At 38.1% G+C, this 9238-nt stretch overlaps 1 long non-coding RNA gene across 1 annotated transcript; it reads left to right on the top strand.

The window, feature by feature from the left end:
- Nucleotides 1-347: 347 nt before the first annotated feature.
- LOC131278020 (uncharacterized) lies at nucleotides 348-2125 on the top strand. Its single transcript, XR_009185122.2, has 2 exons — nucleotides 348-469; nucleotides 1956-2125. It is a non-coding gene; the product is annotated as an uncharacterized lncRNA (long non-coding RNA).
- The last annotated feature ends 7113 nt before the right edge of the window (nucleotides 2126-9238 follow it).

Below are 9238 nucleotides of genomic sequence, written 5' to 3' on the forward strand. Positions count from 1 at the left end.
CAGGAGATAAAGGGAGGGAACATTTGTCATGGTTTGGAGCTACATATACCCCAGAAAAAAGTTCTTAAACTTAATCCATTACTGCAGGTGTGGACGCATTGTAGGTAGGACTCTTCGATTAGGTTACTTCAGTTAATGTGTGGCCCACTTCATTCAGGATGAGTCTTAATCCTACCATTGGAGTCCTTTATAAGTGGAGTGAAATTCAGACACAGAGAGAAAGTCACAGGAAGCAACCAGAAGCTAAAATTCAGTTAATGCAGAAAAGAATGGAGAGGTCAGCAGAGAACTCTATATGCGTTGCCAGGTGACAGAGGAGCCAAGGATCACCACCAGCAAGCCTCAGAATGCCAGTCTTCTGGAAGAAAGACTCACCTTGGCGACACCATGATTTGAACTTTCTTTTAGCTTAAATTGGGTGCCAAGACAGTGTTAAGTAAGAACCAGGTGTCGAGATAATGGACTCAAGGTTAGAAAATGATACATCATCTCCATTTTTCAGATGAACACACTAAGAGATTAGCAACTTGTATGAACCCCAATTGCCCCAGAGCTCTGCTATTAACTACTCCCTGAAATGCCTCTCTGACAGATGCCCTTGTCAAATTTGACTAAGATTCATAAGATATACAGGAAATGGAGGGGAAAGGAAGTCAATTATGCTAAATTCAGTTTGGTTGAAGAGAAAAAGTGAAACAGATTGACTGATTAGAACGGAACCATTCCATCATTCCCTTCCCCTTGCATTTTAAAGGTAGCTTGCAGCCATCAAGTAGTCTAATTGTGAATCCTAAAGCCAAATTTATAGAACTTTTATTATTTTTATATAAAGTGCAAGGAGGAATATGAGGAAATTTTAAGGAATATGAGACAGTCAGAATATTCATACTAAGGGTGAAAAAAAGATGATTTGTCTTATTTTTTGACATCATTTATTTAACTTATCCCCTTCTTTGTTCCTTTAGAAAGATCAACACTTTGTAGTCCAAAAATAGTGTACTGTATATTAGAATTTCATATAAAGATTATTTCAAATTAGTTGGTCATTGATACTTTGCCTATGTAACCAAAATACCCAAGTATTTTCTTGTCCAGAGCCATCGTTTCCTTGTGCTTCTGTTTTTCCCACCTTGCAAACATTGTAAAATAATTGTAGTTATTCACTGCTTGTGGAAGAATTGTAAGACTCAGTGAGACACAGTTTGAAAATTTCTTTGAATAGCTTAGACAAAAGAAGTTGTAGAAATATAAAGTCAGAGTATTATTATCATTCTACCTATTTAAATTATTATAAATCAAGTGGTAGTACGTGGCAACAGCAGTAGAGAAAGACAGTGAACTCTTGTCCTCAAAGCTATTGCTGCTATCCCAATAATATAAACAAAAAGGACCCCAGTATATATAATATCCATTTAGAAACTCTTATATTTACAGTCTTCTCAACAAGAAGGTATTCTAAGTATGATAATAACAATATTTAAGGGAAACGGACTTTGGCCCAGTGGTTAGGGCGTCCGTCTACCATATGGGAGGTCCACGGTTCAGACCCCGGGCCTCCTTGACCCGTGTGGAGCTGGCCATGCGCAGTGCTGATGCGCGCAAGGAGTGCCGTGCCACGCAAGGGTGTCCCCCGCGTGGGGGAGCCCCACGCGCAAGGAGTGCGCCCGTGAGGAAAGCCGCCCAGCGCGAAAAGAAGGAGCAGCCTGCCCAGGAATGGCGCCGCCCACACTTCCCGTGCCGCTGACGACAACAGAAGCGGACAACAGAAGCCGACAAAGAAACAAGACGCAGCAAATCGACACCAAGAACAGACAACCGGGGGAGGGGGGGAAATTAAATAAAATGAATAAATCTTTAAAAAAAAAAAACAATATTTAAGGTTGACTATTGTGTGAAAAGCTAATGATCAATCCTTTGTTACAAAAATTCTCTTTTATTCCACTTTTGCTTTTCAGATGCCCAAGTTATACACCAGACCAATTAAATCAGAACTTCTATGGGTGGAACCAAAGCATAAATACATTTTAAAGCTCTCCAGGTGATTCCACAGTGTAATCAAACTCAGAACCACCGAGTTAAACTAACCACAAAACTTAAAATAAAATGACTTAGTTTAAATTATGAATATATATATTTTTATTTCTCTTCCCTTCCCCCCACCCCCCAGCCCCAGTTGTCTGTTCTCAGTGTCTATTTGCTGCCTCTTCTTCTCTGTCCACTTCTGTTGTTGTCAGCGGCATGGGAAACTGTGTTTCTTTTTGTTGCATCATCTTACTGTGCTAGCTCTCTGTGTGTGCCGCACAGTTCCTGGGCAGGCTGCACTTTCTTTCACGCTGGGCGGCTCTCCTTATGGGGTGCACACCTTGCGCATGGGGCTCCCCTGCACAGGGACACCCCTGTGTGGCAGGGCACTCCTTGCGCGCATCAGCACTGCCCATGGGCCAGCTCCACACAGGTCAAGGAGGCCCGGGGTTTGAACCATGGACCTCCCATATGGTAGACAGACGCCCTATACACTGGGCCAAGTTCACCTCCCTAAATTATGAATATTTTTAAACCATTTTCAATTATTCTTTGTCACTATGGCATGACTGTTGTAAATTTATGAACATATGCTCTGAAATTCAACTCTTGTCATACTTGGGTCACTGAGAAAAGCTGATAAATAGAATAACTTTTGTTTTCCTATGGTAATTCAAAGGCCAACTTCCAATCTAAAGTTTTCCTAGCTTAAGGGTCACTCAAGGTCTGTGATTCTCAATCTCACTAGAGACCCGTGATTCTCCACACAAAGGCAGAGTTCAACTGATGACAACGCATACAAAATTTGTGGAAAAGAAAATCTATGGCCCTCTCCATTACCGGAGTTCCTAGACAGTTCACAGAAAGTTGAGGTTGCCTAGGAAAATAAAATGAGCCTCTTCTCATTGCCCTCTGCTACAGACAATTCTCTATGACAATTGCTAATGGAGTTTCCTTCTGGAGTGGCCATCTCATTGTTAAATGTCATAAGTTTTTCTACTACAGGCATGGCTTTGCTTTTTAGCACTACAAATTTCACAGCCCACATAGACCAAGCCCTCAAGGAGGGGAGTTGATGACTCTATCCAAAATAGTACTATATGTGTCAGCTTTTATTGCAGGAACAAACAGCCTCAATAGCTCAAGAAGCATTTACAAGAAGTATTTCTTTGTTCCCCATGTTACTTAAAGTTAGCAACTAGGCTGGGATCTGCTGACTCAGTTGGACTTAGCAAGACTTACATATCTTCTCATTTCCCAACCCAAACTGAAGGAGTTGCCACCATCTGATATCTGCTCTTCTCAGGTGTGGCAGTTTGATATTGTTTATGAAATCCAAAAATAGATATTGGATTATGTTTGTAAACAGGTCTGTCCCTCTGGGCATATTAGATTGTATTGGATTCAGAGGTTTCACTTTTACATGATTAAATAATGATCACGGTTTTGATTGGGCCACAACAGTAGGATATTGCATCCCTGCACGCTTGGTGGGTGGGGACTCACAGAGAAGGGAGTTTGGAGTTTTGAGCTTGATGCATGGGAAATAAGCACACACAGGAGCAGAGCAGCTGAGCCTGGATAGAATCGAGCTCCGGGGAAGAGATGAACCCAGGAAGCCTGAACTCTTGGCAGATGTCGGCAGCCATCTTGCTCCAACATGTGGCAACAGACTTTGGTGATAGAACTTACTTATGCTTTATGGCCTAGTAACTGCAAGCTTCTACCCCAAATCAATACCCTTTATAAAAGCCAACAAATTTCTAGTACTTTGCATCAGCACCCCTTTGGCTGACTAATACGTCAGGTTTTAGAGAGCACAAGGAAAAGTACTCAATTGGGAGAAAGCACCAACTGTCATATCCACTCACATGTCCAATTCCAAACAATTTGGAATAATCCAACCTACTACAAAACCATGCTGCACTGATATCTAACCCCCCACACACACCACCAATTCTTCAGATACTGAATGAGCTAAAGCAACATATTACACTTTCCCATAACATTTTCTTGTAGAATTGACCACATTTATAATACTTTCTGAGTACTCTATCCTACTGTGGGACTCCAGGACTTCATCACCCAAATAGCCTTCTAATTGGATTTTTTAAGGGCTTTAGAAAAATGTATACTATTCCTATTCAGATGGATTGCTGTAACAACCTAGAACTCCTATATTTGGTTCAAATATTCAGCAATGTCAAGGCTCAAGAATATACTATTTTCAAACCACTGTTATTCATTTATTTTTAATGCTTTATCCAAATTAACAACATAGATTTGTACTAATTTTAATTTCTTCTTCAAATCATGTGATATCCAAGTTAGTGTAATAAACACATAATAAATACTTATGTACATACTTTTAACACAAAACCATCATCAAGACTATTTGTATAAGAATTGATTTTTCTCTCCTAAAAATTATTTAGTAAATATATCAATACTTTGTAGTATATGTTAGATGCTAAGCATTTTACACATATTGAGTCATTTAATCCTGATATCAATGCCATAAAGCAAGTACTATCCTTATATTCTGTATTTTACAGATGAGGAAACTGGGAAACAGGTAAACAACTTTTTCAAAGTGACGTACCAGGTAAATGGTAGAGCTGGGATTCAAATTCAGCAGTCTAGTCCCACAGTTCACCCTCTTCTCCATTATGTTATGCTGCTTCTCCCCTCAACTCTGAATATTCTTTATTCTGCAAGAATTTACTTTCAATTTCTCCAAGCAAAGTCTCATGTGTTTTTCAGTTCTGAACTTTCAACCTCTGCATTTTCTCCAATAATTTCTTGGTTAGAAGAATCTGTATAAACATAATAGACATTATATGTGTACCACAATTCACAGTTAACCATGTTGAGTCAAAAATATTATAAAGGTATATTACCCAGGGTTCTCCAGAGACATAGAAGTTACAGGATTTAGGATGGATGGATTGATAGATTAGATAAATAGGTAGGCAGGTGGAGCTAGATAGAATAGATACAGGTATTGAAATATTAAGAGATTCATTTTAGGAATTGGTACACACGATTATGGGGATTGAGAAGTCTGAATTCAACAGCACAGGCTGAACATCGGGAACTTGATAGTGATGTTGAATTCCACAGGAGAAGCTGCAAGTTGAGAACACCTATAAATGAAACGATGAATTTCCCAGGGGAAGCCGACTGGCCAAAGTAGAGATACAAATTCTTCTTTTTGACTGCTGAAATCCTCAGGTCTCCTTTGAAGACTCCAACTGATTAGATGAAGAGATTCTTCAAATTGCTCAAGGCAATCTCCTATGTTGATTGTAGATGTACCCATCCATTAAAGCAATCAACTGACTAATCATTTAAATCCATGAAATACCTACCCTCATAGTAACAATGAGGCTAGTACTTTTGCTTGACTAAACTGGATATCATAACCTAGGCCAGTTGAGACATGAAACTAAACATCAAAAAGGGACTTGTTCAACGTCACACACCTAGTAAGTGGCAGTGAGAACTACTTGTCTTGAAGACATGAATCTGCATCTACCTAGGTGTTAACTGTCCTGTTCTCCTTCCATTGTGTCTGATGCAATGGATATCCTTACCACATATATGTTGGTTTCTCTGAACCAACAACCCTTCCTTTATTGATGGTCCATTTCTATTTACAGCTTAACATTTGCAAAAAATTTTTCCTTTTTTTCCTCTCTATTTAAATACATTTTACCATGGTGACTATGTTTTAATATAAAACTACACTGTGATATTTTTATAAAGATAATAATTGTCTCAAACAAAGGAAATTCACATAATTCAGCACTGTTAAAATGTTGTCTTGGGTGGTGCTGCAGGGACAGCTACCAGACATTGTATGTCCTCCCATGGCCCACTGGGTGGACGGTGAGAGTGTGGGCTATGATGTGGACCATTGACCATGAGGTGCAGTGGTACTTAGAGATGTATTCACCAAGTACAATGAATGTCTCATGATGATGGAGGAGGTTGTTGTTTGTTATGGGGGGAGGAGTGGGGTGAGGGGGGTGGCGGGTATATGGGGACCTCATATTTTTTTAATGTAACATACTAAAAATACAAATAAAGACAAAAAATTTTAATTTAATTTAATTTTTTAAAAAATTAAAAAATAAAGATTATAATTTCAAATTTCTTTTTCATATCTTTTATATGACTGGCTGCCAGAAGTAAAATAGTAAAACTTCAGTTGTGGAAGGTATCTAACTCCATGCACGAGGAAGTGAACAAGCAGTGAAATTGTGACAGAAGACAACTGAGGGAGAAAAAAAGAGGATAAGCAAGAATATACCTAGACAATTTGTAGCTCTCCAATTAAAGCCTGTATAAACAATCATTGGCTCTACATGGACATGGTTAAAAACTTTCTTGAAACATAAAATGTTTGTTGTGAATTTAGCAAAGTATTTTTTTTATGCAAATCATGTTCTTTGATCCATAATGCCTATGCTTCCCTGGCAAGTCAAAACCTTATGACCTTAGAACCCAAATATTGTGAGATGGGACTTTCTCTCCATCTGTGTAATTGATGCACTTGGTATGTGGGCCTGCTTTCTTCAGTTGGTGTCCAATAAAACTCTATGTATGACTTCAAAGTTATTTAGTCGTTTGTTTGAGTACCTTTTGCTCTCTTTCATATGTAGGAGAATTTGTTTTCTTAATAAAAGAATTAATTTTTTTCTAGAAATGTGCTCTGTGTAATTACTGCCTTCCTAAATGTATGAATCAGTTCATACACAATTCATTTAGGGATATGTTTGCATGCTAAAATATAAGGGTAAAATCAATAGGATAGGAAAATTACCTGTGATGTATGGTGAAAAAAATTACATGTCAGCTCATATAAGTGCCTATACCTTTGTCATCTAAAACTATTATATAAGGCCTAGGTCCTGCCCACAAGTTTATGGCTTTCACATGCATTCATGATAAAATTAATATCTCTTATCATATTTGTAATAATCAATTGTGGCTGCTATCTATTGTGTATTTATGATATGTCAAACACATGCTACGTATATTACTCAAAGCAACCTTAAAAGGTAGATATTTTATCTCCATCATACACAAGAAAACCGAGGTTCTTTTTTTTTTTTAAGATTTATTTCTTTCTCTCTCCCCTTCCCCCAAACCCCCCCAACCCCCCCCAACCGCCCCCCCCCACCCATTGTCTGCTCTGTGTTTCCATTTGCTGCTTGTTTTTATTTGTCTGCTTCTGTTGTTGTCAGTGGCACGGAAATCTGTGTTTCTTTTTGTTGTGTCATCTTGTTGTGTCAGCTCTCTGTGTGTGCAGTGCCATTCCTGGGCAGGCTGCACTTTCTTTCGCGCTGGGTGGTTCTCCTTATGGCACACTCCTTGCGCGTGGGGCTTGCCTACGTGGGGACACCCTGCATGGTAGGGCACTCCTTGCGTGCATCAGCACTCACATGGGCCAGCTCCACACTGGTCAAGGAGGCCCAGGGTTTGAACCACGGACCTCCCATGTGGTAGACGGACGCCCTATCCACTGAGCCAAGTCCGCTCCCCCCAAGATTCTTAATGGTTGGGTAAGAAGCCCAAATTCACAGAAAGTGGTGTTGCCTGGATTTAGACCCAGGTCTGCGGCCTCAAAATCCATGCTGTTAAATATTGTGCTATAGAAACTTTAATAAATTGAAGCTATTTCTGCTCTATTGTCTTTTACAGTAAAAATATAAACATACTTCTGTTAAATTTTCTAACAGAGTTGTTGTCTTCATAAACACTAGCACAGTTTCCAAAAATCAAATGAGATTTAATAGGGACCATGAATACAGATTATATGTATCTGATATGCTCTCTTCCACTAAATAATCCATGAAGATAAAAAGAGGCAAACAAAAACTGGCAATAGCAAAATAAAAAAAAAAAATGATGTGCCAAATTTTCCAGGCAATTTCCCCTATGTAAACTACCAGTCAGAATAGATTAAACTGCACAATGCTTGGCTATGAAATATATCATCTCACACAGAACCAGAAAATGTTCACAAAAAAAGAAAAAGAAAAGATTTTGACTCATTTTCAATTGTACACCTAACTCCAGAATATAGTGGTTGGACTCTTTACAAAACATAAGCAAAATGTTATCTTCACAAGTAGTCAGAGTAACTGTCCTTCTCTGACATACCTGCATCAGCCCTCTTCTCTTTCTATTTTCCATTCCATCTGAAGGAAGTAGACAGGAAATGGTTAAAATGGAAATTTAAGTTGTATACATGTTACCAGAATAAAAATTTTAAAACCAAAGAACTCTACAACACAAAGAGTGAACCCCATTTATCAATTGTAGTTAACATATCACAAAAATGCATTATCTTAATAATAGGGAAAACTGTGTGTGAGGGGAGTATTTGGGGACATTGTTTTTCTGCATGATTTTCTGGAAACCCACAATTTCTTAATAAAATTTTAAAAATAAATAATGGTAAAAAGGGAGAGAATGGCCAAATGAACAGAAAACAGATATAGTACAATTATTAAAAATGGTGGATGAATGGGATAAACATATTCAAAATATTTTTAAATGTTCTCAGTAATCATATTGCCATGGCAATATTATTATTGTTACTCTGAGATGGTTATATGGGATAAAGTAAGTAAGCAATTATGGGATATTCAAATGCTATTTTTCTCTCTGCCCTTGAGAACTAGTGCTTTTGATGTGGAAAAGAAGAAATACAGTTATAAAATATAAGAATTTAAGTCAAAACCCAGTAGCCCTGAATTTTATTGCACTCATAAGGTATTTTATTTGACTATATATGTGTTTGTGTGTATGTGTGTGTTTGTATGAGTTTCTTAGCTCTGTCCACTGCACAGGTCTAGAAACAACGATCAATACAGAAGAAACGGGAACACTTAGGAACCATGTGTTCTTGAAATACCATTTCCTACTAACAGACACCAGCGCTTTATGGGGAAATGGCTGATTCCAAGTACTGGACAGCATAGGTATAAGAAGAACCTAGAATATCTTACACAGGCATACCTCAGAGATATTGCAGGTTCAGTTCCAGACCACTGCAAAAAAGTTGAAATTGTAATAAAGCAAGTGATGCTATTTTTTGGTTTTCCAGTGCATTTGAAAGTTATGTTTATCCTATACTGTGTTATACTATTTATAATACTATTAACTGTGCAATAGCATTGTCTAAAAAACAATGTATAAACCT

This window comes from Dasypus novemcinctus, chromosome 1 (genome assembly GCF_030445035.2).
Source record: "Dasypus novemcinctus isolate mDasNov1 chromosome 1, mDasNov1.1.hap2, whole genome shotgun sequence".
NCBI classification, from domain to species: Eukaryota; Metazoa; Chordata; class Mammalia; order Cingulata; family Dasypodidae; genus Dasypus; species Dasypus novemcinctus.